Raw genomic sequence first — 19,013 nt, 5'->3', positions numbered from 1 at the left:
ATTTATCAGAGGAAGTTACTTCCCCATAATAAGCTTCAGTTTCCTCCTTTTTAAGATAGGGTAGACTGCTATAGTGTCAAAAGCACATGACTTAAATTTCCCAGGCCTTAATTTATTCAGCTATAAAATGAAATGGTTCGACTAAATGATCTCTAATGTCCAGTTCTGACATTCTATGAATCTGTGATTCCCAAACTTCCCAAAGATTTCTCTTTTCTCTCCATTCTATCTTCTAGAGGAATCTTGTCTTCTTCACTGTAACAGACCAAGGTTCTTGTCTCCTTCCATCAAGGGATACTTTCCCTATCATCCCCACACAGTCCTATTCTGAATAAGGTCTTACTCACCCCTTCTCACTCCAGATTTGAATTTGAGACTTAGGCAGAGAAACATTGAGGTCTTCCCTGAAGGGAAGTGATACTGAAAACAGATTTTACAGGAGAAAAAAATAGAGAGACAGGGAAATAGAGACTTTGAAAGCCATTTCAGAAACAAGATTCTGAAGAACATCAAAGCAGGATCCATTGGGACATAGAAAGCTGGTGGAAGTCACTTCTGTTAGATGGCCCAACCTCTTAGGGTCTCAGCTTCCTCATCCATCAAACAGTGAGCCTAATTCCTTGACCTCCTCCTCCTAGATTTCACTTCTAACCCTGGAAATTTAGCATCTACCTTCAACCCAACACACCCACCATGAAGATTAAATGAGATCAGACATTCAGAAAGAAACATCGGGGTAATTTGGTCCAACTGTGCAGTGCAAAAATGCAGATAATTGATTTACATACAGTATTTCATTTGATTTTTGGGGGGAGGAGCAATCAGGGTTACCCAACAGTAAGGGTCTGAGGCTGAATTTGAATTCAGAATCTCCTAACTCCAGACCTTTTTATTATCCCCATTTTATAGGTAATGAAACTGAGACTCACAGTTAAATGACTTGCTCAGGAAGATAATGTCAATGCAAAGATTATTATTCCCATTCCACACATATGGAAACGGAATTCAAAAAGGGAAGTGATTTGCTTAAGATCATCATTGAGTGAAGAGCACAAAGTGTGACCAAGTTTTCTGGATCTGTGTCCAGAGTTATATCCCTCTTGATTCCATAGCTTTCCCAGGAGGAAGTCATCCAACCTTTGCTTGAATACTTTCAGTGCTGAAGAGTTCATTACCTCAATAAATCAGTTCTTTCTCATTTCATACAACCCTCTTTGTTAGAAAATTCTTCTTCATGTGACTTCATGAGACTAAATCTCCCTCCCTAAACTTCTGTCCATGGCTTCAAGCCCTCCTCTTTCTGAGGCAGAGTGAAATAAATCTAAACTCTCTTCCAACTTTGAGATTCTATTCCCCTGGGCTGGGGGATGGGGGGAAGAGGGGAGACACAGACCTTCCCTCAGATAGCCAGAAAACCCTGACAGAAATCCTCACCCTGCCATGTCAAAGCCCACATTTGACCTCCCAGGCTCAGTTCCCCTAGGGGGCCCAACATTGTCCATTTTCAGTCATCATCACCTCAGCATTAATGAATGAATTTGGAAGATCCTTTGCTGAGACCTGGATTAGAGAGTTGGGAGAAGAGCAAACATGTTCTTGTCACCGGTTCCCCTAGAAGGAAATGGGGGTGCCCCATGGAGATGAAAGATATCGTAAGGGCAGTCTGGGCTAAGCCAACTTCACAAATTTGTTGAGATCAAGACTCTGTTGCTTAATCAGTTAAAGAAATGGTGGTTATTTGAGACTGATATTGACTCTAATCCCACAGCAAGTGCTGTAAGGGACCCCATCGCTCTCTCCTGACTGTCAGTCAGAGGTCCAGCTTCCCAGGCCCCTTCAACAAGGGCCTGGCTAACAGGTCACCGGGTTGTTAATCAGAAAATGAACAGAGGCAGCTTTTTCTGTATCTTTTATCGGAAGGAATTTAGGCTTGGACTTTGGACTTCCTCTTAAGTATTTCTTTATTCTAAACATCCTCATTATCCCCACGCCTCTGGGCTTACACACTGTGAGAAAAATGACTACAATCTGAACCTTTAGGCAATTACAGAAGGGACTGTGACATCACCCAAGTCTATCTAGTTGTGTTTCTCACAGGATACCAACACCCTAGGATGAAAGATTCTTCTCCCCATTTGACAGGTGGAGAGATTGAGACTTCGAAAGAGCAAGTGGTTTGCCTAATATGTATGACCCAGAAAGACTGGAGGAACCAGTATTGGGATCTCCGTCTCTTGATTTTTAGATTCAGCACTTTTTGCTGTATTAGCCAGACTCTCGAAGAATAGTAACATCATCAATAATAATAATGATAATGACTTCATAACAAAATCACATTTCTGTAGGGCTTCAAGACTTACAAAGCACTTTCCAAGACAATTCAAGGACAGACTGAGCTCTGGAAGGAATCTCAAAGATTATCCATTCTCCTCAGTTTAGTGAGGCAAAAACTGAGTCCCGAAGAAAGGAAATGGCCTGCCTATGATCAATAACATTTAAAAGCATCAGCACCATGGATTTGGAGCAGAGCTGTCAAATACTGTCTGAGTTGTCTTCACACACACAGTCCAGTGAGCCCAAAACTAGGTTTAAACGTAATTGGGAAATGTTTCACAAATGAAAAATACAATAAAATATAGATAATATCCCATTTTAAAATTAAGTTGGATCCGAATTCATGAAGATGAGTGTTCTATCCACTTGAGAGATAGTAATGTAAAGGAATGTAAGCTTCATCTCCCCATAAAGCCAATTGTGATAACTGTGAAAAACATAGTTTCTGGCACTGGAATATACAAGAAAGAAAAGACAGTGCTCCTTTTTTGAGATAGTTGCAGCAGGAAGGGAGCCCCTTTTAAAATACAATACATAAACATATATTAAGTTTTCTGGGTGGAGGAGTTATACTGAAGAAAGAGTACAAAGGTTTTTGATTTTTTTTTTTTACTCAATAGTACTTAATTTTTCCAAATACATGTAAAGATACCTTTCAACATTTGTGTTCCAAATTTTTCTACCTCCCTCTCAAGTTTCCCCTTCTTCCCAAGACAGCTAACAACCTGATATAGGTTATACACATATAATCAAAAGTATAAAGTTTAGATTAGACATGGTGGTAGAGGTGGATGGTATTGCTTTTAAGGAATATCCTAATAGAGATTTAAAATGACAACACACACACACAAAACACCATGCATTTATTGTATGATAAATGCATCAGAGAGGGGCAAAGTGCTATTCAAGGTCTCAAGGGAAAGGCTAAGGAAATAGAGGAAGCAGGAAAACGCTTCCCAGAGAAGGTAACCTTTAAATGGAGCTTTAAATAGCCAGTGGGAAGAGGAAGAATTCCAGCTGCACAGATTAGCAAGGGCAAAGTCAAGTAGTCAGGGAAGTCCTGTGAGTTCTGGGTCTGAGCTGTCCCAGTTTGACTGAAGCAGAGAATGAATCAACGGAAGTAATAAGAAGTAGGGACAGAAAAAATTGAGTGACACAAGGCAGCACAGGGTCCCGAGTGCCAGGGAGAGGAGTTTAAACTTTAATCTGTAATCAATAGGGAGTCGCTGACGATTGAAGAAAGAAGCACAAGGATAGGGAGTGGATTTGTGCCTCCATTAGTATAGGGAACTCCTAGGTAAGAAAACCCTCCCTTTTCTAATACAGCCCGTTCTCAGCAATTTATAATCGTTGCCTGGACCATTAAGCAGTTAAATGGCCTGCCCAGGGTCACATAGTCAATGTGTGTAAAAGGTAGGACTCTAATCCAGCTCTTTCTGGCTTTGAGGCTGACTATCCATGATGAAGTCAGGTCTATTTAAAAGGAAACTTATTCTAACAGTATGTGAAGAAGCATAGATTGTAAACCTAGGAGGACAATGGTTGGACAGTAGAAAAACTCAACAGATATTGCGATGATTCAAAAGTCTAGACCCTGCCTAGATTAAAGCAGCTGTGATGTGAATTGAATCTCTAGAAGAGACTTTAAAAACCAATGCTTCTTAACTTTCTTTGTATCAGGGACACAAAATGAGATGGACCAAATGAGGTAATATTTGTAAGTTTTGTAAATATTTGCAAAGATAATATTTGTGTACAATGCTTAGCACACAGGAGGCACTTAATAAATGCCTGCTCCCTTCTCTTTCCCTTCTCTTTCAGTAGGTGGGTAAAACCTATTGACCTAGGGGTCCTCAAACTTTTTAAATAGGGGGCCAGTTCACTGTCCCTCAGACTTTTGGAGGACCTTTGTTTTGTGGTCCTTTAAATAAAGAAACTTAATAGCTCTGGGTGAGGGGGATAAACGTCCTCAGTTGCTGCATCTGGGCCGGGCCATAGTTTGAGGACCCCTGTATTGACCCATTGCCTGGACATTTCACCCTTCTATTGGGGAGTGTCTGCTTGGGCTTGGTAAGAGGCCACCCCCTCTGATCTTCAGGGGCTAGAGAGTTGATCATAGCACAAGAAAGGGAAATAGTCACAAGCTTGAAAGAGATTTATTGATCAAACAAGTTTCTTTCCACTTCTATTCCTGTTCCAGCCTGCCCTCTTTCTTATTTTCAGGGGAGACTTAGGCCAGGTGAGGGAATCTCCTGGAGATAGAGAAAGAAAAAAAAAACTAAGTCCTCATTTTCTATGAGTAGCAAAATTGCTGACAATTTTGTAGGACTTTTAAAGTTTATAAAACCTTTCCTCACAGCAGTCCTGTAAAGGAGACAGTGCAAAGGTTTTTATCCCCATGTTACAGATAAGGAAAACTGAAGCTAAGGAACTTGTCCATGCAACAAATAAATAGCAGAATTGAATTTGGCCCAGACCTTCTGATGGCAAATCCAGAATTCTATCCAACATACCACAATTTGGGCCCAACAACTCTCGGGCCTCCTTGATTTGGCAACAACCTTCGAATAGCCAAAGATTAAAAACTGCAGCAGGCCGAGTTTATGGGAAACAAAAGGAGATTCCTGTTTCTAAGGACTGGACAGCATTGAATGCAGGGAAACATCTGGGGTTAAGTTCCTTGCCCAGGGTCACACAGCTAGAAAGTGTTAAGTAGCTGAGGTTACATTTGAACTCAGGTTCTCCAGGGCTGGTGCTCTACTCATTGAGCCACCCAGCTGCCTCATCTGCTAATGGCTGAGATGGTTTTACAGGAGGTCCAGAAATGGGTTCAACAACCCCTGAGGTTCTCCAATGCAAGAGAAGGGTCAATTCAAATCAACTGATAGGAGTAGGGGAGCAATAAATTGTTTTTAAAACAACATAAATGGGGTAGCTAAGTGGCATAGTGCATAGAACACCGACCCTGAAGTCAGAAGGACCTGAGTTTGAATCCAGTTGCAGATACTTAATACTTCCTAACTGTATGGTCTTGGGCAAGTCACTTGACCCTGATTGCCTCTCCCCCCAAAATAATAAAAATAAAAAAACAACATAAGGGGTGTAGGGAGGAAGGACTGAGATTCAAGGAGATGAGGATCACAATGTGACTCTGGACATAATGTGTTGCAGTGGAGAGAGCAGAGTTTAGTAACAGAAGGCCCAGCTTTATGTCCTGTCCTTAAAACCTGATTTATGACCTTAGACAAGTATCTCAAATCTTTGGAACTCAGTTTTCTTGACTATAAACTGGGTGAATTACATGAATTATATATAGGGTTGTTGTGAGGGAAGGGCTCTGTGGATCACAACTATTGCAGGAGTTATGATGAAAGTTACTGGTGAGATAGGTGGCCAGTCCCAGGTGCTTCCTTTGCTTCTCGTAGCAGGGGTGGAATGACAGAGCCTTTAGGAAGGAGGTGGGGAATCGGGGAAAAGGAAACAGAGGAAGGAAGAAGAGAGAGAAGAGGAAGGGGAGAGAGGAAGATGGAAGGAAAGGAGAAAGAGGAGGAAGAAGATGGAGAAGGAGAGAGAGAACAGAGAAGAAAGGGAGGAGGAAGGAAAAGAAGAGGAAAGAAGAAGGGGAAGGGGAGAGAGAAATAGAGACAGAGATAGAAATGGAGAGAGACAAACAGAAACAGAGAGAAGAGACACACACAGAGACAGAAAGAGACAGAGACAGAGACACACAAAGAGAGAGCGAGGAGACAGAGAAAAGAGAGAGCGTGAGAAGAAAAAGAGAAGAGAGAGAGAGAGACAGAGAAACAAGAGGAGCAGACACAGAGAAAGAGAGAAAAGAAGAAAGAAAGAGAGATAAAGGAGAGGGAGAGACACACAGAGAGAAATAGGGATAGAAACACATAGGCAGAGAGACAGAGACAGTGACAGAGAGAGACAGAGATAGAGACTAAATGGAAGAGAGAGGGAAAGAAAGGGAGAAGGGTAGAAGAGGAAAGGAGGGAGACGAAAGAGGGAGAAGGAGAAGGGGAAAGAAAAGGTGAGCGAAAGAGAGGAAGGGAAAGGAAAAGGGAAACGAGAGGGAAGGAAAGGGAGACAGAGGGGAGGAGGAGGGGACGGACAAGGGAGAGGGGCGAGCAGGACGGAGGGAGCAGGGTCAGGCAGAGTTGGTCAGTAGAAAGAGCGCTGCCCGTGGCTCGAGCAGCCGTGTGCCGCCCTTCCCTGGGCCTTGGTTTCCCCCCGTGTCTGACTTGGAACAAGCTCCCAGCCCTGCCCAGGGCTGAGAAGAGCTGAGTGTGGATGACTAGATTACTGGGTTATTTTTCTTTCCCATACCTTCCCTCCCTAAAGCAACCAACCCAGTCCTGAGAGCTGCAGCAGCTGGGATGCCCTGGGTTCTGCCTCTGGCTCTCTCTGTTTGCTTTCTCTTCTACCCCATGGGAACTAAAGCCAGGATGTCCTCAAGTCACAGAGAATGGTATGTTCCCCCTTCTCGTCCCTTCCCCCCAGCTCCTTGGAGACAGGGAGTCTGACTTCCAACCCCGGCTCTGAAGTTTTCTAGCTATATGACTTTGAACAAGTCACTTTTCCTCTGAGCCTCAGTTTCCTCCTCCATAAAATGGGAAGATTCCACTAGATTGGTGGTTCTTAACTTGGAAGTTCACAGACCCCTACCAAGAGGTCAATGGATAGAATTCAGAAATTCTTTAAACTTGGATGGGAAAAAATTACATGTTTCTTTTCACTAACTCTGGCTTCCTTTATAATCCTATGTATTCTATTTTGTGCCCTTAAAAACATTATTCTGAGGAGAGTCCAATGGCTTCATCCCACTGACAGCACATTAAAAAAAAGCCCAGGAGCCCCTGAATTGGTCAGTTTCTAAGGTTTCTTACAACCCTGACTTATTCTATGACAACTCTATGAGTTACCAAATGCAGAGGGATTCAAACTTTTCAATGATATGATAAGGAGGCAGTTAGGTCCTACATGGACTAGAGGATTAGACTTGGAATTAAAGAAAAACTTAAATTCAAATCCTGCCTCAGACACTTAAGTTAGACTAGCAGGGTAAGTTACTTAAGGAAATGCTAGATAGTACTGTCATATAAGCTGACACTTCTATGGCACTTTAGATTTGCAAAATATTTAACCTGTTATCTCCTTTGATCTTCATAATAACCCTGTGAAGTAGAATTATCAACACCCCCACTTTACAGAGGGGAAACTGAGGTAGCAGGCAGTTAAATGAGCTGCCCAGGGTCACATCTCTGTCTTGAAACAAGATTGAATTCAGGTCTTTCTCATTGCAAGACCAACATTCTCGCCACAGAATCACCTACCTGTGTACCCATGACAAGGAGGAAAAGAAGAGATGTTCACTATACAGAAGGGTGTTTCACTTTATGTTACAGAAGTCTTCTCCAATCTATCAGCACCTGGTTTAGGTCTTTAATTAATATGTGAACCTATTAGACTGTAAGGCGGGGATTCCAGAGACACAGAGGTCTGCACATATAGGTACCTAATAAATAATAGTTGAATTTACCGTTCTAAATTTATTTTTCTTTCAGTTAACAAACATAAATATTTTCACCTCTCCCTCACTGGAACATCAAAAAAAAAAAAAAAAACCCCAAAAAACTTCTACAACAAATCCCCATATTGGTCCTGTTCAAAACTGGGTGCCTCATTCTGCTTCTTTAGTCCAAGCTGGAGATACCTAGTTTGCAATAGGGCCAGTATGGGAATTTTCTAGATAGCCTTCTCTGGTGGGAGAAATCACTATTTGACAAGATGGTGATGGGGATAGGGAAGGCAGAAAGATTCCCTTTTAAAATGTTGGTTTAACTACATAGAATTCCCAATCCCTCTATTTTTGTCTGCCTGCATTTTCGCTCTCCTTCATAGGTTAATTGTACACTATTTCAAAGTCCGATTCTCTTTGTACAGCAAAATACTGTATGGACATGTATACAAATATTGTATTTAACTTATACTTTAACATATTTAACATGTATTGGTCAACCTGCCATCTGGGGGAGGGGTGGGGGAAGGAGGACAAGAGTTGGAACAGAAGCTTTTGCAATTGTCAATGTTGAAAAATTACCTATGCATATATCTTGTAAATAAAAAGCTATAATAAATAAATAAAATATTGGTTTAAATATTCTGTCCACTTCAGATTTATCTGCTACGATAACTATAGGGAGAACAATGATTTGATTATAAATGTGCAATTTATATAAAAATTCCAGGGTGATACAGTATTTACTACTGTAGAGTCAAAGAACCTAAGTTCAATTTTTTTTCTTTGATTTTACTGCCTTGGTGACCTTGAACAAGTCCCTTACTGTGTGGACAGCAGCCTCCTTATCTTTAAAATGAGAGGGTTGGACTAGATGGTCTCAAAGGTCTCTTCAAGCTCAGATATCCCAACTTTGGTGCAGTAATAATAATTATCATTATCTAATTATCATTATAATTACAATTATCATTATAATTATCATTACCCTTCTATTCCAGGCAAACTGGCCCTCTTGTTCCCTGATTTCTTCCATTTCCCACCTCCAAGTCTTTGTGCAGAGGCTTTCCTCCATGGCTCCTCACTTTTGCTTCTTAGAGTTCTTAGCTTCCTTTGAGGCTCATTGATTCAGAGCATGTGGCCCCAGACTTCAAAAGTGACGGATGCCAAACTTGCAAATCTCGGCCAAATCCAATAACCCCTTCTTGATCCTCATCCTTCTGGAGTCTCTGACTCTCTGCAGTCTCTGACTTTCGGATACTCTCTCCTTTTTTAGGTTTTCATGACATTTCTCTCTCCTGATTCTCTTTCTGTGATTCCTTCTCAGTTTCCTACGCTAGATCGTCATCAGGGATATGTCTACTAATGGTGGGGATAGCCCAAGACTTTGTCCTGGATCCTCTTCTCACTCCATACTGTCTCACTGAGTGATCTCATCGTGGGTTCATTTATTATCTCTATGCAGATGATTCTATGAATTATTTATCTCTTGACCTCCTATTCCTAATTGCCTACTGGACTTCTCAAACCAGATATCCCCCAGACACCCCAAACTCATTATGACTAAAACAGAACTCATTATCTCCCCTTCTTCCCCAACCACTTCTTCCCAACTCCTCTTCCTGCCAAAGACACAACTAGGTTATCTAGGCTATCAATGTGGACCCTTCATCTGCACTGGCCTCCCATATTCAATCTGTTGTCAAATCCTTCTCTTTTCTACCTTTGCCACCTAGCTTGTGTGTGTTCCCCTTCTCTCCACCCACACTTTGGTACAAGCTGTCGAATCACACTAATCCGTCATCTCGTGACTCAAGGCTCTCCCTACTCTAAATTATGTTCTATTCAGCTGCCAAAGTGATTTTCCTAAAATGTAAATCTGATCATGTATTTCCATCAGGAAACTCCAGGGGCTTCCTGTGAACTCAGGATCAAATATGAAACCCTCCAGCTTTTAAAGCCTGCCTATTTTTTTCCCCAGTCTTCTTACACTCTATCTCCACCTATTCTATGGTCCAACTACTTGCTATTCTTCCCCCATTATCCTCTCCAACTCCATCTCTGGGTCTTCCCACTAGCTGGCCCCATTCCCACAATGCTCTTCTTCCTTACTTCCATCTTTCAACTTCCCTGGCTTCCTTCAAATTCCATCTTCTGCCTTTGGCTTTTTTCAATCCTCCAGCTCCTAGTGACTTCCCTCTGAGTTTACTTACCTTCCATTAACCCTATATAGCTCTTGTGTGTACATAGTTATTTACATATTATTTTTCCCCTTAGAAGATCCTCTCTAATCACTCAGGTTCTCAAGGATTGATCAACAATACCTAAGCCAAGCTCCATCTAGACATTGTTTGCACCCAGATTGGCTCAGAGTAAATGTAGATAACAATTGTTTCTGTTTGGGCCAGAAACCCTGAGGATCTTTCTTTCCCAAATTGAACTTCTTCTTCTTCTTTTTTTTTTTAAACTGGGTGAAAGATGCTATTCTCTGCCTCATTTCTTACCTAGCCTTAATCACTGATTGGGTGCTGCCTCAGTCAAATTGAGACTTGTTAAAGACCTTAGCTTTAAAAGGCCAAGGTCTTCCACTGCATCCAGGGCCATCTCCAGTCATCTTGAACTATATCTTACCACTGGACCCAAATGGATCTGGAGGAAAAAGTGATGCAGGTGACCTTGCTCAGCTCTCCCTCATGTAAATGCATGTCACTTGCAAGTCTGAAGTCCTGGTCCTCATTGAGAACCATGGACAAACATCTTCAGGCCAAGGAAAAAAATTTGTTTTTATATCCCTAATGTTTAGTATTAAATAACTAATCCAGAACATAATTGTGCTTAATAACGGCTTTTTGACTGACTGACTGACTTGGGCAGCTAGTTATGGTGGCTATGGCAGAAGAAGGAAGGAAAGGGCAGCTAGGTGGCTTAGTGGATAGAGCACCAGCCCTGAAGTCAGGAGGACCTGAGTTCAGATTTGACTCAGACACTTAGCACTGCCTGGCTGTATGACCCTGGGCAAGTCACTTAACCCCAATTGCCTCAGTGGGAAAAAAGAAGGAAAAGCGATTAGAAATTCCATTTTTTTGAACCCAGAAAACAAAAGATCAGGTTCAAGGAACTTGAGGTCTTAACTGGGATTCATGGAAGATAAGGTATAGAAGGAATGAAAGAGAGAGCCCACTTGGATGAAATCATGGATTTTCTCAAGTCCTTGCACGCCAATGCTAACAGCCTTCATATTCTTGATGCCCCATTTTTTGGATGAAGATATTGAAAAGTGAAGGGGGGGTCACCAAGGTTAACATAGAAAGGCAATGGCAGAACTGGTATAGGAACCTGGCCCTCAGCTGCGAGTTCTTCCTATTACTGGAAGTCTGCGAGCCCTGGAGAAAGAACGGCACAGTGCCCTCAGAATGGAAAGTCTCAGCATTTCCAAGGCAGAAGTCAAACTAATCATGTGTCCAAGTTTGGATCGGCCATGGGGTCTTATTTGTATTAGTCAACCAACTGGGAGGAAAATACTCAGCTGCACCCACTGGGCCACTTCTGTTTCTACAAGCCAGGAACATGGCTTGGGGAACTTGTTCTCTCCCCAGCCCTGGGGAATTGGAAAACACCAATCTCTCTCTCTCTCTCTCTCTCTCTCTCTCTCTCTCTCTCTCTCTCTCTCTCTCTCTCTCTCCCCCTCTCTCTTTCTGTCTCTCTTTCTCTGTCTCTGTCTCTCCCTTTCTCTGTCTCTGTCTGTATCTTTTTCTCTCTCTCTGTCTCTCTGTCTCTCTCTCTCTCTCTCTTTCTTGCTCTGTCTGTGTCTCTCTCTGTCTCTGTCTCTGTCTCTTTCTTACTGAATCTATCTGGCTATCTACTTATACCAAGTATAAACAACCTTTTATCAAAGTTTGGCTGAGAAAGGGAAGAGACATAAGAGACTAACTCATGAAGAGCAGTAAGCTCTAGTAAAGGTTTGTTTAGAATGAGGGAGATTTGGGCATGTTCATAGGCAGCAGATAGAAGCTGAGGATTAGTGAGGAAGGAGAGGATAGTGCAGCAGTCTGCTGCACAAGATGGAGGGGATAGGATACATACAGAGAAAGGCAATCTTCATCAGATATAGGAATGGACAAGGAGATCATGGGTGATGATAGCAATGGGATGTGAGATGAAGAGAAGGGAAGAAGGGGATGTTATAATAAATGGCCCCAATTTTCTTGATACATTATGAGAATAAGTCCTTAGTTAGCTGTGAGGGTGGGCAGAGGATGCTGTGCGATACTTGAGAGAAAAGAAAAGTTGGAACTGCTCTACTGAGGAGAATAAAGAATTCATTATAAATTGCTCAGTTGAGTGCCCAGTTGAGATTAGATATTTGTAATGGAGTCATCCTACACTTCTTCCACCTAAACAGCAGCACATAAAAGGGATGAAAGGTATATGAGGAAGCATCCATATCTGTATCGAAATCCATTACTATGAGAGCAGAAATTGGTGTGGAGAAATAGAGAGCGCAAGCCAAATAGTGAATTTGTTAAGAAAAGGAGAATGTCTGCAGAGCTGGTAGTTAATAACAACCAGAATCTGGATCGGGTGCTAAATTTGGATAGAATGAACATATGGAAAGTGTCAGGACTCTCTCTTTTCAGCCCATCTTTAAAACCTGTCATCTTTGGAAAGTCACCAACAATTTAATCCAATTAACATTTGTAAATTGTTTCTGTGTGACAGACCCATATAAGGATGTTGTTCATCCTTCATTTTCCAAGAGCCAGTGACATCACAGGGTAAAATCTCAGCTTGCGTCTGAATCAGAGTAAGGGAGGTAGAATGCACGAAGTTGTCCAGTGATGAGACAAAAATCAAGGCAAGCAGCAATGACACAGGATGCAACGGATAATCTTGTTATCTTCAGGGTCTCACCAAGCTGTAAGCATTACGGAGCACCGGCTTCAGCTGCCTTGGTGGACATTGGAATAAATTATTCCCGTCCACCCATTCCACCAAAGGAAGTCTTCATCTGCTCGGGGTAGAGCCTATTCCACTGATTTGTTTTAGACCGATGATTATCCTCAACCTGGTTTAGCCATTTGCCAAGATAGTATGGCGGCTTCGGATGCTACAACTTCTTGGAGCCACAGGTAGAAATTGTGTAATAGGTGCATGAGCAGCCTTGTAAAGGTCTCAGTAACTTTCACACCAGAGATGCTGGTCCTACCTGAACACCCCATATACCCCCCACACCCCAAGAATACAAAAAAGAGAAATCAGAGCAGGTTTCATGAAAGGGATCACATCTGAGCTGATCCCAAAGGGGATTCTTCATTTCTGTTTGTTGTTACAAGGGATGAATGGGGGTGGGGGGGCGGGATATATTTGGAAAGAAAAGTAATGTAAAATCAGAAGATATCAATGTGTGTGGGGGAGCCCACACCAATAGAGCAGGCAACACAGGAAGGGAAGTCAGGGAAGGATTGGGGAGGAACAAAAAGGAAAAGTAGTTTTTGTTGTGGGGGAAGCAATATGACCTGTGAGAATGCCTAGAGGGGGAGGCATCAATGGCACAAAGAAGCTCCAATTTGGTTGCCTGTAGACCAGTGGAAAATGATCTAGGAGCTCAATAAAGGGCTACGGATGCTAAGCTAAGAAACAGTGGGGGTACGGCAACCACTAGGGCTTGAGTGGAGGTAGGAAAGCCAATCAGGAAAATGAAGGGCCCTTTCTAGGCAAAAAGTAATAACCTTTTCCGGGAAGTTTACTTGGAGCATCTCATAAGACTGAGAGTCTGATTCCCATAACAACACAGTGAGCTGCATTGTTTCCCAATGGTTCTGTATCCAGTCGGAACCTTTTCTCCCATAGCCACAGAGTTTTACAGCCTGAAAAATAGTATATCTGGATTCAGCAGCCTGTCGAACGGGTGTGTTAAAGTACTGGGACAGGAGAGTCTTTTTTTTTTTTTTTTTGAGATGCAATAGGAGTTAAAGGACTTGCTCAGGGTCACATAGCCAGTAATTGAGTGTTTGAGGTGGGATTTTAACTCAGAGATCATCTAGCCATACCCCAGAATAATTTTTACAAAAAAAAGAAACTGAGGGCCGTAGTGATTCAGTGACTTGAGCAAGATCATCTAGAGAATAGTCCAAGCAGGGTGAGCGCCCAGATTTTCCAACTCCTGCTTCTGTGTCCTTCCACCCGGCCTCCACCAGGGCTCCCAAATTATAGCTCAGATTTCTTTCTAGAATTTTTATATTCCAGCTTGCATTCTATTTTAAAGTTTCTATTCCGGGATCGTGAGATTTGAATGAAGATTCGAGGATTTGATACAGAATGCAGTAGTCCAGCCTCCTCTTTGATGTACCAGTTTGGCAGGTTTGGGATTACAGAAAGCAGGAGAAGGGGGATCGAATAGTCTCTGTCATCCTGGTCCAGAATCAGGGATGGTTCTGAAGGACAGGTAATACAGTGAAACCCATTCTCCACCTCTCAAATTACTCAAGTGAAAAAATATATCTGGATTCAGCAGCCAGTCTAAAAAACACGTTTAAGTGTTGGGACAGGAATCTTTTTATTTTTTATTTTTTGAAGATGCAATTGGAGTTAAGTGACTTGCACAAGGTCACACAGCCAGTAATTGTCAAGTATCTGAGGTGGGATTTGAACTCAGATCCTCAGACTCCAGGGCCAGTCCTCCTAGCTGCTCCAGGGAAGGACTTTCTTAAGGGAGGAGGAGAGGAAAAGGGCACAGCAACAGTCTCAGTCCCACAGCCCAGACTTTTGAGGTCACTTGGTGGCAAAGTATCACTGACTCTCATATACTCCCAGTAGGTATTTGGGCTTCATTGACTTGGTCCTTCCCTGCCTCAATTAAAGCCCAAGACCTCTTGCTCTGCTTGGGGCAAGGGGAGTAGAATCATGCAGGGACTCTGTACAAGCCATTTAATCTCCATTTGCCTCAGTTTCCACATCTGTAAAATGGGCATAAAATAGCATCACCTGCCTCCCAGGGTTATTGTGAGGGAATAATAAAGTAATATTTGTAAAACACCTAACATACTGCCCAGCACATGGAAGGCATCTTGTGAATGTTGGACATTTTTATTATTATTTTTCTGAGCTTCCACTTTCTCAACTGTTAAATTAAAGGAGATTTGTAACCCTTCAAGTTTCATTGATGTATGAGCTAATCACGGCACTGGGCAGAGAGGAGGCGAGTGTGAGAGCCTCCCACACTCAGAGAAACACCTCTTCCAGCCTCATTTCCACCAACTGGGCTGGCCTTGGCCCAGGCTGGCAGCTGGCCAGTGTTTAGGAAGTGCTGCCGGGAGCACCACCCAGAAGTGAATTCCTCCCTCGGAAGGGTAGGCTCCTGGGAATGAATCACATCACTCCTGGCCCTGAGAACCAGGCACACACTAGCACGGGGCCTTCTCCCAAGTGGTCAGGGGCTGTGGGCTCAAGCTAGGTCTGCCCGGGACTGGCTGGGCTCCCAAGCCAGGTACTTCCCTTCTCAGACTTCATCCATCCTCCCTGCCGAAACAGGGTGCCTTGTTCTTATGGAGAACATCTGGAGGAGCAGCTCTTGTTAGATTCCACTGTGGGGTAACCAGGAGACGGGGAGTCCCTGCTCTGGAGGAGTTCAGACCCCAAATTCCACAGGCCTTAAGCTCACCAGTGTGCTAGTAAATGCTCAACAACCAGATGTCCAGGAAAAAACTATAACTGTGTCCATACAATACTGGAGTTTTTAGCCTTCTCTGTTCCATGACCCCTTTCCGCAGTGTTTGGGAAAGCCTATGGGTCCCTTCTTAGAAAAATGTTTTTAAGTGTATAAGATAAAATATACCCAACTATGGAGGAAATCACTTATAATGACACGTAGTCATCAAGACATTTTTTTTTCAAAAACAAGTTCCTGGACTCAAGCTGCCAGATTCATCTTCCTAAGGCAGTAAATGCCCGATTTTGACTTGTGTTCAAAACTCTTCCACATTTCCCAGTTGCCTTCAGAAGAAAATACAAATTCCTTAGCCTGACATTCAAGACCTTTTACAGTCTGGTTCCTAATGTCCCTTCCAGCTTTTCCTCTAACTATTTCAAGCCCTCTTAAGTCAAAGCTACTTGCCAATGGCCAAAACAGACCTTACATTCTCCAGAGCCCTTGCCTTTGCTTATGTTGTTTAGGCTTGCAATGTCCCGCTCATCCTTTAGGGTCCCGTCCAAATATCATCTCCTCAGTGAAGCCTTCCCTGATTCCTGCCTCCACTGAACTTTATTCCTTCATCCATTCTTTAGAAATTTTCATTCTTTTAACAATTACTATAATTTAACTATTAACTAGTTACTATTAACTAACATTAACTATTACTAAATATTAACTATTAAAAGAGGATCACATCTGTGTGAAATGTGGTAGAAAGAGAGCAAAACTTGTAGCTAGAAAGATCTGGGTTCAAGTTTACCTTTGAAACATACTGATTAATGTGAACCTGGAAAAGGTCCTTGACTTTTCAATGTCCTAAGCAACATTCTAAAGATATAAATGGCAGAGCAGAAACACATTTGTGTTGGTGGAGGGAGTTTCTTCGCTAGGACTTCCTTAACACTATGAAATCACAGGTCTAGTCTTGAAATGTACATGTATATATGTGTGTGTATAAAAAACATTTAAAAATTTTTATATATGTGTACACACACACACACACACACACACACAATCTTACAACACACCTCCCTCCCTTCCACCTTGAAAGAAGAGACTCTTCCCTAGTAACCTTTAGATCCCCACAGGGCCCTGAACTTAAGTGATACACCATATAAAATGTTAGCTTGTGTTCTCCACTTGATGGGAATGTGCCAAGGATACAATGATAGAATGAAATGCTCAGAGTTACTTATTTAAACCTCTCCTCTGCATTTACTCTCTCTATTCTCCCTTGTATCAGTTATTTGTGTACATGGCTTCTCTGCACCCTGACCCCTGTAATAAAGCATAATTTTCTTAAGAAGAGATTCTTTGGGATCCTCTGGAGTAAGCCCAGAGTCTTATATTAAAGAGGTTTGATAAATATTGTTGAATTGAATTCTTCTCTTTGCCTCTTAGCCTAAACAGACATATGTGGTTGAGAATGGTCAGTAGATGGTTTTTAACTGATTGAGATTTCTCAGTCCTTTGTTAGGTAAAAAATGGGATAAATAGACAGAAAGACTGGGAAGATTCAGGAGGGAGAGAGTTAATGGAAAAGTCAGAGGCTGCCTAACCTCATGCATTTTAGCAAGACTTCCTCTAGATATATGCTGGCTATTTTCTTCTTTTTCCCCCCTCGCCCTTCCCTATTCTCAGACTTTCCCCTTTCTTACTAAGGTCATGGGGCTGTAAACAGTCAGTAGGGCCATCCATTGCCCCAAACTGAACTTTGCATCTGACACTTTATGACTTTGTCGATTGGCACCTGAAAGACTCTGGGAGAGGGAAGTTTTGCCTTGTAAGGGCTGGGCTGAGGAGGATGGAACAGAATGAGTAAAAGAAAGAAATGCCCATTTCTACTACCCTTTGCCCTTCCTGGACCCAAAAGAGACCCTAGGGATCATCTATTTCCCAGGTCAGCTGCTACACACTCCTCGATTTTCAAATGAGCCACTTCATGTGTTTCCCAAGACAACCTTATGTTTCATCTGTAAAAGGAAGAGGCTGGACTAAATGATCTAGATCTCTCCTAACTCTGATATGCTATGAGTGTAAGCCAAAGAAAGAAGAGATAAGATAATTGTTAGAGAAAGCTCTTTGGAAAACTGGGAAGAATAGGAGAGATAGAAAGCCGGAGGAAAGGCATTCCAGGAAAGGAGAAAAATGGAGTTTAGAAAGTTAGAGCTTAGCATTAAAGTCATTAAAACTTCCCTCCACAGTCCTCCCCATCCCCAATCCCCCATGTCATATAGACAAGGAAACAGAAGACTAGATGGGAAGAAATCCAGCTCAACAGAAGATGATAGAATTTAGACCTGCAGGGTACTTCAGAGGCCACTTAGCCCAGATGAGGTAACTGAGATTGATAGACATTTAGCGACTTATACATGGTCTTATCCAATGGACAACTAGATGATGAAGTGGATAGGAATCCTGGAATCAAAAGACTCATTTTTGTGAATTCAAATACATCCTCAAATGCTTATTAGCTGTGAGACTGGGCAAGTCACCTGCTTGCCTCAGTTTCCAGATCTGAAAAAGGAGCTGGAGAAGGAAGTGTCAAACCACTGCAGTATCTCTGCCAAGAAAATCCCAACTGGAGTTCACAAAGAGGCAGAAAATAGAGAGTAAAACTCCTTTTAGGTCCCTTTCAGGAACCAAACTGTTCCTTTTGTCCAGAATCTTTGGAAAGGAGTCTTATCTCTTCCTTGAAAGGTAGAGGAAGGGAACAGGGTTAAACCAGAGAAAGCCTATCTCACTTCCAAACCCCCTCAGTGTGAGTCACCAGGTTTTCATTCAGTGTAAGCAAGCCTTACCCTTGTGTTTTGAAGAAGGCCAGCCTGAGGCTCAAAGATGTGGGATCTGAAGCCAGGGAGAGCTCCCTGGGGATTCACGGGATTCTTGGGGATGGTGGACCTCACCCCCTCTCACCCAGTCATCTGCTGGTGTGTTTTTGCCATTGTCTCTAGCTAACTCTTGGCTTTTGGGGAGCTACTGTAAGAAGTAGTTAGTGGGAAGTAAATTGATGGAGACAAAGGGAACAGAACTTGAATCATCCGGAACAGAACTTGAATCATCCAACAAGCTCTGGAGATGGCAATACAAAGAATCCCTTCTCTCAAGGAATTTACGTTGGAATAGGAAAGACTTTGAAAACAGATTCAAATCCTCAATGCAGCTAAAGGTTTCAACCTTCTTTCAGCATCAGTCTTTCCCCAAAATTCTCAATGGGAAAGGAAGGGTGCTGAGTTTGAGTTTTTTTTTCCCAGTGGATTAGAGGGTTCTAAAATTGAAGCTAGAACACTCAGCTCCTAGATCTACATTTTTATCACCTGTTTATCATCTTGTTTTTTCTGATCTGTAATTTTAAAGTGAGGAGGCCAGACTAAATGAACTTTCAAGCGTCTTCTAGACACATTCTATAAATAAAGTACAAACTGGATTGTCAACCCTCATCACAATAAAATCAAGAGCTGCCCAGAG

The 19,013-nt window shown here is 42.3% G+C and overlaps 1 protein-coding gene across 1 annotated transcript in view; it reads right to left on the bottom strand.

Moving 5' to 3' along the window:
* VIPR1 (vasoactive intestinal peptide receptor 1) overlaps positions 1–19,013 on the bottom strand; it is a 76,858-nt gene that overhangs the window by 53,994 nt on the left and 3,851 nt on the right. The gene's annotated exons all lie outside the window — the stretch shown is intronic.

This window comes from Sarcophilus harrisii, chromosome 1, assembly GCF_902635505.1.
Source record: "Sarcophilus harrisii chromosome 1, mSarHar1.11, whole genome shotgun sequence".
NCBI lineage: Eukaryota > Metazoa > Chordata > Mammalia > Dasyuromorphia > Dasyuridae > Sarcophilus > Sarcophilus harrisii.
This window is presented reverse-complemented; position numbering and strand designations above follow the sequence as displayed.